The sequence below is a fragment of the Sus scrofa genome, chromosome 7 (genome assembly GCF_054392235.1).
Source record: "Sus scrofa isolate SSC_HxYL_T2T_F1_AM1 chromosome 7, Sscrofa_HxYL_maternal_Yorkshire_Landrace_v2.0, whole genome shotgun sequence".
NCBI lineage: Eukaryota > Metazoa > Chordata > Mammalia > Artiodactyla > Suidae > Sus > Sus scrofa.
Genome location: NC_139389.1, coordinates 133,233,313 through 133,244,558, shown reverse-complemented (window position 1 = coordinate 133,244,558; position 11,246 = coordinate 133,233,313). Strand labels below are relative to the sequence as shown.

General features: G+C 61.2%; 1 long non-coding RNA gene across 1 annotated transcript; it reads left to right on the top strand.

Moving 5' to 3' along the window:
* The first annotated feature begins 451 nt into the window (after positions 1 to 451).
* Positions 452 to 8,348, top strand: LOC146402089 (uncharacterized). Its single transcript, XR_014809349.1, has 3 exons — positions 452 to 1,058; positions 6,321 to 7,461; positions 7,547 to 8,348. It is a non-coding gene; the product is annotated as an uncharacterized LOC146402089 (long non-coding RNA).
* The last annotated feature ends 2,898 nt before the right edge of the window (positions 8,349 to 11,246 follow it).

Genomic DNA, 11,246 nt, shown 5'->3' with positions numbered 1-11,246 from the left:
GGGCCAGACCCTCAGGATCAGCTGGATCTGAGGTTTGCACACAAAATGGCAGTGGCAGCGAGGTGGGGCCCGAGCCACCAGCGTCGGGATCCGTGGCTCTCCTTGGAGAACTGCTCACGGGGGCGTGCACGGGGGGAGGGGGGAGTTCCGTGGCTGCCGTGGCCTCGGGGCCAGCGTGCGGGAGCATGTCAAACCCCCATCTTTCATGCCCCCGGATTCAGCCGTTTTGTGCCTTCTTGAGAACGGGAAATCCTGGGAGCCCTCCGCGTTCCCAGCTGTCAGAGGCCTCTGTGCCCCTGAACTCCAAAATGTTTGTGATCAGAGGAAGCCACTTGAAAACCCCTTTCCTAGAGCTCTAGCCGACCAGCTGCACCACAATAAACAGGCTTCCAGACGCCCCCGTGGCTCCCGAGCAGCCACAGCCCCCGGACGGGTGCAGGGCAGGGACCGGAAGGGACAAGACGGCCACAATCCAAGTTCACGACCTCCATCGCCGCCCGCAGCCCACGCCCACTGGCCCACAGCCCAGAGCTGCCGGCCTCCTCCCACCAGCGGCAGGTGCCCCATCCCATGAAGTGGCTTCATTTTCCAAGTTACCAAGTTCCCAGCCCTCAGCGGCTCAGGTCCTGCTTTTAGCTAATTCACGAAATTATTTTGTTTGTGCCTAGACGCAGGTTGCCTGCAAGCGGAGGCCAGCTTGCCATTTGCCTCAGAAGTGTTTGGAGGGACTGGGGGCTACGTTTCAGCTCACTCCCCAATGGTCCCTCCACAGCCATCTATAGAGCCCCAGTGGGGCCCCCAGGAGACAGGAGGGAGCAGCCGGGACCTCGTCTCCCCTCCAGGAGGTTTGGTTCTGGGGTGGGACTCCTTAATGGAGACCCAAGAAGTCGCCATGGTTATAATCAACTAGACGCTGACTCGTCAGTGGGGACCGTGAGCCAGTGCCTGGCCTCGGGGTCATCAGATAAAGACGATGGATGTGGGATGAGAAATGGCTGGTGTGGCCAGTGTCCTGGAGGAGGCAGGCAGGCTGGAGTCTTCGAAGGACATTCCACGTGGTGAGTGATGTGGGTCCAGGTCCGTGGGCAGGGCCGGGACTGGCACTTGACCCCAGGCCTTTCAGAGCCCCGCTGAGCTCTCTCCACCAGGCCCAAGCAAGCATCGAGAGGGGGGAAGGAGGGCTAGCACCCCTCTGCTGCCTGGGAACTGCCCAGGGAGGGCTGGGATGACTGCGGACTGGGTTCCTGGACCAGCCCCGCCGCCAGAAGCTCCCAGGGACCCGGCAGGTGTCTTAGCTGCAGGACCCACATTTGGATCGGGTCGAGAGCCTTCTGTTCTTATTTCCAGTTGAGGTGCGGCCTTCCTGGAGCCCTGGCACCTCTGCCTGCGTTTGCAGCCCTTGGGCATGCTTACTGCACAGGCGCCTCTCTGAGATGTCTCTGAATTTCCCCGAGTCCCAAGCTGGAGGCCAAAAATCCAGCAGGAAGCAAATCACCATTTTCATACCTCCAGGAAAGGCTGGTTACAGGCTGAGCGCCCTCCTGGGGTTCACAGCTGAGCTGGCTTCTCACCCCACGTCCCTTGGTGGGGAGCAGTCCACGAAACAGTCCTGGCCTGGCCTCCGGTTGAATCCGGGGGCCCAGTGCTGTTTGACTTCTCGGCAGTTTTGAGCTTGAAGAGGCTCCTGTGTCACAAGGCCTTGGGGACTGGGGGCCGCCCTGGCCAGGCTGGGCCACCCAGTCTTCAAACAGCACCTTCCAAGTCCCGCTGGACACTGCCTGGGGCTGCCTGAGGTGCTGGTGGCTCTTCCAGGCCCTTGCTCTGGGGGGAAAACGGACCCCACTGTCTGGAGGGGAGAGTCTGGGGCTGGCGATAGTGTGGCTGATAGTGTCCACGTGGCCACCGTGGACAGGGGCCTAGGGGGACCTGGAGGGGGGCCCGAGGGTGCTGCAGGAGTCATCTGTGGCTGCCGTAACCATCAGCACAAATGTGGCCTCTTGGAACGACCCCTGCACCGCCTTACAGACCTGGAGGTCAGGAGTCTTCAACGGCTCTCAAAACTGAGGGGCCGGCGGGGCTAGGTCCTTCCAGAAGCTCCTGGAAGTATCCATTTCTTTGCCCTTTTCAGCCTCCAGAGGCCCCCACTTTCCTTATCACTCCAACCTGGGCTTCCGGGGTTGTGTCCCTCGGGCCCTGACCAGCCCCTGGCCTTCCTCTTGTGAAGGAGCCTGTGATGACATTAGACTCACCTGGATAATTTATCCGGAACCACCTCATCCCTGTAAACACACCAGGAACATCTTTTTAACACAGAAGCGACATATCCATAGGTTTGGGGGATTCAGTTGGGGGCATGAATGTCTTCAGGGGACCAGTTTTCTGCTGGACCTTTAGGCTGCTGACCACAGGTGATGTCGGTGAGTGGCCTTGGGGAGCTGGGCACCTGCCAGTCCCAAGACTGTGGGCCCACCCAAGCCCTGGGCTCCTGCCATGGACCCACTGGTCCCCTCCTCCACCCCACGTCCAGGGCCCCTGAGATGCATGCCCTCCCCTCCGTGCCAGCATTCCACACGAGGGCCTGGATGCCCTGGGGCAGCAACGTGGCCCCTATGGGAGCCCCGTGGAGGGGACAGGCCTGCGGGTGGTGGGTCCCTCCCTGAGGCCGCACTGGGATGCTACGCCGAGCTCCGGAATGGGTCGCCATGGACCGCATCCCAAGTGTCCTCGTCCCAGAGCTGCAGGACCACGATGTTCTGGCCCCACCTCCCTGCCCAGGTGAGAACACCATGATGCTTGGCAGGGCCGGGGCGGGGGGTGCGGGGGTACGGCCAGGGCAGAGGGGCCAGACCTGGGGAGCGGTCAGCAGTGGGGAGAAAGAACACGAGGCCAGGAGAGGCCAATGGGAACCGGGGTTTCCCTCGTTCCTCCTGCTTCCGCCCTGCATCCCTGCTCCGAGGGTCAGGCCCTGGGTGAGGACCAAGAGCTCAGAGATGACTCTGGGAGTCTCCAGGCCAGTGGGGGCATCATGACAGAGGTCACAGTGGCAGGTCGCCCAGGGGCCAGAGTTGGGGGGCCAGCTGGGCCTGGAAGAAGAGGTGTTCTGGGAGGTGGCACTTGAGCTGCCTCGTGGGAGAGAAACCTCCCTTCCAGGAAGGTGTGATGACTGAGGAGCCCGCACAGGAAAGGGCGTGGGGGGGGGGCGCACAGGGCTCTGCTGGCCGCCCCCCACCCCATGCTGGCTGCTACGCCCCCTCCCGGCTGTCCTTGTGAGCCTGTCCTGAGATTGACACCTGCTGGGGGGAGAAGGCCTGGCCCTGAAAGGAGGGTCACTGTGTTCCCAGCTGGGCGGGGAGGTGGGGCTGGAACATCATGGACCAGGCATCTATTTTTAAATCCTCTTTCTTGGCTCTCCAGGAGCAAATATTCACTCTTTTGTGAGCAGCCTCAGAGGCCCTGGGCCCCCTCGGCTGCTCAGCCCCCCTCGACCTCTTGCTTAAAAGCATCTTGGTCCTGCCTGAGAAAGGGGTGATGGGGGCCTGGGAGATGAAAGGGATCAGCCCCCCTGGGCCTGCCCTCCGCTGGGGGCAACAAAACCTTCCTTGTGGTGCTGCCAATTACAGGCCGCCCCCCGGTGTCGGGGGCGCTGGGCCAGATGAGAGACGTGCCAGCCCCGTTCCCCGGGGTGAGCTGGGGTCACTGCCACCCACAGGCCCTGGGCCACCAGGGTCAGCCTAGGAAAGTGACCCCCAGACGGGAGCCCCCAAAGCCCCCGCCACCCGGAGCAAAGGCAGAGCTTTGCTTGGGGACTCTCCATCCTGCCCACACCAGTCGGGCCATCACGGGAGGAGCTTGGTGGAGGCGAATGCTCGGGGCAGGCCGTCGAGGCCCGGGACCCTAAGGACGGCAGAGTGAGCCCGTGACCCTAAGGATGGCAGAGCGAGCCAGCCGCCACAAAGGGCCCTCTCTGGGCTTTGCCGAAAACACGTCCGCGGCACCCAGCAGCCAGCCGCAGGACTGCAGGTGGCACAAAGTGTCACCGCCTGTTGCCCTGCCAGCCCTTGTTCTGAGACTTCCACCAGCCTGGGCAATAGCACCTGCACCTGACTGGCCCAAGTGTGACGCACACGAAGTCCCAGACCTGCCATGGCTGCCCCCTGGCGTCCCCAGCCTCCCAGACCCACAGGGAGGCACCAGCCTGGCTGCTGCTAAACGAATCTCCTGTTGTGTGTCTCTGTCTCTCTCTGTCTCTGTCTCTCTGTGTCTCTGTCTGTCTCTGCGTCTCTGTCTCTCTGTGTCTCTGTCTGTCTCCATCTCTCTGTAACTCACTGTGTCTGTCTGTCTCTCTCTGTCTCTCTGTCTGTCTCTCTGTAGCTCTCTTTGTCTCTCTCTCTGTCTGTCTCTATTTCTCTGTCTCTGTTTCTGTCTTTATCTTGCTGTATCTCTCTGTGTCTCTGTCTCTCTCTGTCGCTCTGTCTCTCTGTAACTCACTGTGTCCGTCTGTCTCTCTCTGTCTGTCTCTATTTCTCTGTCTCCCTTTCTGTCTCTGTCTGGCTGTATTTCTCTGTCTCTGTCTCTCTCTCTGTCTGTCTCTGTCTTGCTGTATCTCTGTGTCTCTGTCTCTCTGTCTCCGTCTCTCTGTGTCTCTGTGTCTCTGTCTCCGTCTCTCTGTGTCTCTGTCTCCATCTCTCTGTGTCTCTGTGTCTCTGTCTCCGTCTCTCTGTGTCTCTGTGTCTCTGTCTCTGTCTCTCTGTGTCTCTGTCTCCATCTCTCTGTGTCTCTGTGTCTCTGTCTCTGTCTCTCTGTGTCTCTGTGTCTCTGTCTCCATCTCTCTGTATCTCTGTGTCTCCGTCTCTCTGTCTCTCTGTGTCTCCGTCTCTCTGTGTCTCCATCTCTCTGTGTCTCTGTGTCTCTGTCTCCGTCTCTCTGTGTCTCTGTGTCTCCATCTCCGTCTCTCTGTGTCTCTGTGTCTCTGTCTCTGTCTCTCTGTGTCTCTGTGTCTCTGTCTCCATCTCTCTGTGTCTCTGTCTCCGTCTCTCTGTGTCTCTGTGTCTCCATCTCTCTGTGTCTCCGTCTCCGTCTCTCTGTGTCTCTGTGTCTCCGTCTCCGTCTCTCTGTGTCTCTGTCTCCGTCTCTCTGTGTCTCTGTCTCCATCTCTCTGTGTCTCTGTCTCCGTCTCTCTGTGTCTCTGTGTCTCTGTGTCTCCGTCTCCGTCTCTCTGTGTCTCCGTCTCCGTCTCTCTGTGTCTCTGTCTCCGTCTCTCTGTGTCTCTGTCTCCGTCTCTCTGTGTCTCCGTCTCTCTCTGTCTCCATCTCTCTGTGTCTCTGTGTCTCCGTCTCCATCTCTCTGTGTCTCTGTGTCTCTGTGTCTCTGTCTCTCTGTCTCCATCTCTCTCCCCAAAGGCATCAGTTCACAGAACGGTTCCTGGCACCATGACGTTCTCATGAGCATCATCTGAGAACCTCTGGAAATGCTGGCTCTCCGGCTGCCCCCAGACCTGCTGCAGTGGGGGGTAAAGGTGGCAGCTGTCTTCTGAGGAAGGGCTGACATCTGGGCGCAACCGCCCCACCCCCGCCCTGGGCCCCAGCTCATCTCTGAGCTTCTCGGCCTTGGTTCTTCATCTGAGAAATGGGAGTTGAGGCCAGGCCTCCCTCACGACCCCGAGTTCTCGGTCCCCGTCCCTCAGAGCTGGCTCCTGACACCAGTCCTCCTGCCCTCCCTGCAGGGGAGCTATGCCCCTGGTCCCCACAACTCCCCAGATGCCACTCAGCGCTGTCCATCCAGACTGCCCCCCACGGGGCACCGTGGGAGACACTTGCCCATCCCCCTCCTTCTGGAAGCTGCTTTGCTTCTTGGCCTGACCAGCCCTGTGCCGCCGGGCTCTACTGCTGTCTCCTCGGCCCCCACCCAACGTTAGCTGTTCATCACCGCCCCCTTTGCCACCATCCCCAGTGGGGTGGCCAGGTGGCCCTTGAAAAATGTCCTGACCTCCCACGGCTCCACCATGCTGCCCAGCCCTCAGGGTCCGCCCCAGCACAGCTGGCCTCCCCCCCAACCCCACTAATCCCCAAACTACGGGGTCATTTCCCACCTCTGAGCCTTTGCTCCAGCTGCCCCCATGCCCAAGGCAGCCTTCAGGGGTGGGGTGAGCAGAGTGCGGACGTTGGATGTTGGCATGTGGCACCGTCTGAGATCCCTTGAGGCTCCCTGACTCCAGCTGCCACTGGAGGGACCCTGCCCCACCTCTCAAACCTGCATTAGCTGGTGCCCGGCTTCCTCTCAGACCCGCCGCATGACCCAGCAACCCCCTTCCTGTCTTTCAGCCTCAGCTTTTCCATCTGGAATATGGGCTCCAGTGTCAGCCTTCCCCCTGTTGGCAAGGACGATGTGAGACAGGTGGGTGAGCTGCTCAGTGCCAGCGGGTGCCCAGCACTCGGTCTTTCTCTCCCCACTTCGCTGGACCTTTGTGTCAATTGTGAGGGTCTCGGCATCACGGCAGTGGGGTGGTGGGGGGCGCTCTCCCAGAGGCTCTGGCCTCAGCCATGGAAGCTCCTAGCCTGTGTCTGCAGCCCTCTGATTTCCCAGGAACCCTTCCTTCCCTTCCTCTCTGGAAGATCAGTGACCCTGGCATGACTGTCCCTCGTCCTCGCCAGTCAGTCTCGGGAGGGGGCAGCCCGGCAGCCTCTAAGCAGATGGGTGTCCCCAGGCAGACCCTTCTAGGCTCCAGGAGAAACGCTGGGCAACGGAGGCCTGGGACCCGGGGGGAGAGGGTGGCAAACAGGACAGTGAGAGACTACATGCAGTGCAGTGGATTCTGGGGTGAAAGAGTGAGTTCCTCCTTCTCAGCAAGGGGAACAACTGGACAGATGTGCAGCCATGGGCAGGAAGTCACCTGCTTCATATATAAGCCCAGGGAGCCGAATGTCCAGAAATGTGCAAGAATTCAAACTCAGAAGACAGCGGATTCTCTGGAGGCTTCGTGCCCCCGCCCTGGGCTGCCTGTGGGGCGAGGTGTGGCCTGCGCCCAGGACCAGTGCTCAGGGGGCGCATTGCCCTGCCCTGCCCTCCCCTCCTGCTCAGCCTGCTTGACTGGGGCCAGGACAGGACCAGTGACCTTCAGGAGCAGGTTCAGCTGGTGCTCGTGCTCGCTGGTTACAGCAAAGCCAAAGCTCCCAGCATCAGCCCATTTTACAGCTGGGAAGACTGAGGCGGGGGCATTGGAGGCCCTTGTGGAGCCAGATTCTATCCCGGAGCCTGGCCACCCACCCCGCCGCTGGGCCGAGAAACGGGGTTTGCAGTTCCTGGAGCTCTGAACAGGTTCTGGATCCACTGACAGCACCATCCATGGACAGAGGGTGGACAGGAGGCAAAACTCTGCCTCATCCAAGGGCTTCTCCCTGCCCCCTTCCAGCCGTGGGCCGTGACCAGCCCCTCAGCCAGGGAGAATGAGCCGCTCACCTGCAGGTGGGTAGACTGAGGCCCCGAGAGGGAGGGGCCCGCCCGAGATCCCTTACTGCCCGCTGAGTCCCCTTCCCTACTGGCTCTACAGGACTCGGGGCTGGCAGCCCGTCAGGGATGTGACCCGCCTCCCTTGATCTGGGGCACCCACCCCTGCGAGGGCCTGTCCCCTTGCTGCCTGGCTGGGCCCTGGGTCTCCCCACCTGGAGGCGAGGGCGTCCACAGGTCCGTCTGTCTCCCGGCTGCTGAGCTGCGTGCGTTACTGGCCCCGCTTACCTCCGCTGTTGCTCAAACATCTCCTGCCCCAGAAAACTTCGAGCCCAGGACCCCAGACCCCCAGGGCAGTGTCCCAGCCTCCTGGCAGGCGGACTCTGGAGCATGGGCTGAATCTGCCAGGCCAGGGACGGCCCACCGGTGGCTTCCTGCTCCAGGCTCTCCGGCCCCCGGGTAGCGCCGTCACACCCCCTACACCCCAGATGCAATTCTGAGACCCTTGGCCCCAAGGCCCTGCCCCCTCGGGGCCTCCACCCTCCGCACAGCCCCCTTCTGCTCGCCAGGTGGACAAGGGGGCCCGGCGGTCCTGCCTCTGGGCCTGGCCCCGGCCTTCCCTTCTGCCCTCGGGGGAGGATGGGGCCGGACCCAGGGCCTCGGGCTGAGATGGCCTGTTAATTCCGACAGCGAAGCTTTCCTGAGTGTTTGCTCGCAGGCCCGCCCTCGTCCTGCTCCGGTGGGTCTGAGCCGCGCTCTCCCCGCTTGTGGAGGACACTGGGTCTGGGGGCTCAGAGAGTGAGGGGAGCCGAGTCACAGCCTGGCCAGCGGCCCTCCCCAGGCTGTTCTGTCACCCCTGGGGAGATGGAGCGACTGGGGTGACGTAGCTTCCAGCGGCCACAGGTTCTGCTGGGTGTGGGGGTGGGGTGGGGCAGCAGCCCTGGCTGATCTCCAGCAGCTGCCGAGGGGGAAGCAGGGGAAGGGGAGGGGGAGAGGGAGGGGGGATGGAGGGGGAGGGGGTGTCACGCGCAGAAAGATGATCTCCGCGTGCTCACATACAGCCCGTGTGCGGACAGGGGACAGGGCCGCTCTGCTGGGCTGGGCAGGCTCCGTCGCTCATCTGGGAGCTGAGGGGGCCGCCGAGGAAGAAGGACCCCTCGCGGGGGGAGAGCTGCAGGGGCAAAGCCTGCAGGTGTGAACGAGCCTGGAGTTTCAGGGAGCTGCAGTGTAGGGCTCTGAAACGGCCACATGTCCCAAATCCTGTGGGGAGAGTTCCCCCGATATCGACATCAGTGAGGGGGGCCCCCAACCCTGCCACCCCCCCCTCAGGGCCTTGGCCCTCAGAGCTCACTACCTCTCCTTTCCCTCCCCCACCCTCACATCCATCTGTCCACAGCAGGTGGCCCCGCATGACCCACAGCAGGGAGGGTCACCAGAGAGCTGGACAGAGCCGTCCAGGGGCGTTGGGCCAGAAGCCCAGGACACTGTGGGTGGGGAGCCGTGACTGCGAACCCAGAGCTGGAGCGAGCGGCCCCCCCTGAGGTCGTTTACACCACCTGGCTGCCGCCCAAGGTCCCCACCAGCCACTTTCTAGTGTCGTCAGGCCCACAGGGGAGACACTGCCTGCTCACCGCCCAGACCTACCTGGGTGCCTGGAACCCACCAGAACACTTGACTCAGCAGTCCTCACGCTGTGGCTGCAGCTGCCCCCCAAGCCCCAGGCCCAGGCTCTGGCCCTGCCCAGGGCCCCTGCTCAAGCACTGCTCCCCTCTGGAGCGTCCCCCCTCCATCTCCCCAGGGCTCCTGAAACCCTCGTTGCGAAGGCAAGATCTCTGCGCTCAGCGTCAGGAGGCAGGGCCCAGAGCCTGGCTGTGCCCCCTTCCAGCCCAGGGCCTTGGCCAGTCTGTGTTTGTTTTTCCACCTGTAAGATGGGCTGAGTCGATTCCGGGGCTGTTGGCAGGTGACGGGAAGAATGCGGGCAGCTTCCTGACTGTGCAGTCACCGGCCTCGAGGGAACAGACCTCTGGGCTCCATTTGTCCTTGGAGCAGGTCTTGCCCCTGCTTGCTTCCAAGTCCCCAGCAGCCAGCAGGAGCCAGTGCCCAAACGCCTTTAAAAAATAAAACCCACACTCCTGAACATCTATAAACCCATTCACATTTCATGGGGAATTGAATCCGTGTGTTGCTAATTTATTTACAGCTAATTTGTGAATGAATGGTTGTTCATCACGAAGCAGCTTGGTCCAAACACGCTAAGGTCCCAAAGGCTGACTCTCATCTCCCGGCAGGGACACCCTCAGGCTGGCAGGAAGTCCCCCCCCCCCGCCCCGCCCCGCCACCCCGCCCCGCCATGGGGAAGTGGGGGCGGGGCAGGCTCCTGGTCCACTCGGAGCCTCGGGTCCCAAGTCTGGGCCACCATCCCTCAGAACAGCCGTTCTCCCCGCCTGGGTGGGTGGCAGGTGCGGCCCCTCACGGGTGGAGGGGATGGCAAGAGCTGGGACTGGCAGCGGCAGGGGGTGCCCCTGGGTGTGGCCTGTGCGGGTTTCCGGTGCTCAGGTCTCCCTGTCCCAGGGGGCTACGGCTCTGCTTTCATACTGGGAGGCTCGAACAACAGAAATGATCATTTCACAGCTTCAGAGGCCATGAGGTCAGATGAATCTGTCAGCAGGCAGAGGTGTTTCCTTCTGCGGGCTGGGAGGGAGGATTTCTTCCGGGCCTCCCCCTCCAGCATGTGGTAGTCTGCTGGTGATCTCTGGTGTTCTTTGGCTTCTAGAAGCATCACCTTGATCTCTGCCTTTATCTTTGCATAGCATTGTCCCTTCGTAACTCTTGCTCTGGATCCAAAGTCCCCCTTCTTTTTGGGGGGCTTTTTGTTTTTTCAGAGCTGCACCCATGGCATATGGGGGTTCCCAGGCTAGGGATCCAGTCGGAGCTACTGCTGCCCACCTACTCCAGAGCCACAGCAACGTGGGATGCGAGCCGCGTCTGCGACCTACACCACAGTTCACAGCAATGCCGGATCCTTAACCCACTGAGCGAGGCCAGGGATTGAACCCGCAACCTCATGGTTCTTAGTTGGATTTGTTTCTGCTGAGCCACAATGAGAACTCCCCAAAGTCCCCCTTCTTAAAAGTCACATTAGATTAGGGCCTGCCCTCATCTTAGCTTAATAACCTCATCAAAATCTTGTCTCCAAATAGGAGTTCCCTGGTGGCTCAGCGGGTTAAGGATCTGGTGTTGTCACTGCTGTGGCTCCGGTTACTGCTGTGCTGTGGGTTCGATCTCTGGCCTGGGAACTTTGGCATGCCATGGGACCGGCCAAAAAAAAAAAAAAAAAATGTCTCCAAATAGTTATGTTCTGAAGTACTAGGAATTAGAATTCCAAAATATCTTTCCTTGGGCGGGGGGGGGGGGCGTTCAGCCCACGCTGCTCCCCAGTGGATGGGGCAACTCAGAGTCTGTGGCTGGGTGGGGCAGGTGGGTGCCTAGAGCAGGCCAGTGTCTGCAGGGGTGTGACGGACAGAAATGAAGAGCTCGTGGTGGCAGGGGAGCGTAAGCTGGAAGCAGATGGAGGCTGTGACCAGGGTTGGCCCTGAAAGAAGGGGCCTTCAGAGGGGTGGGTGGGGGCATCGAGGAGCTCAGTCCCGTGAACGTGGGGGCCGGAGTCTCAGCTCTGCACTCACTGTCCCCTGACATCTCAGCTTTCTTAATAGCTCAAGCCTCAGTTTGCCAATCAGAGAACTGGGCTGGTAACACCGCTTTGGCTGCAGGCCAAATACGTGGCTCATGACAGGGCGGTGGGC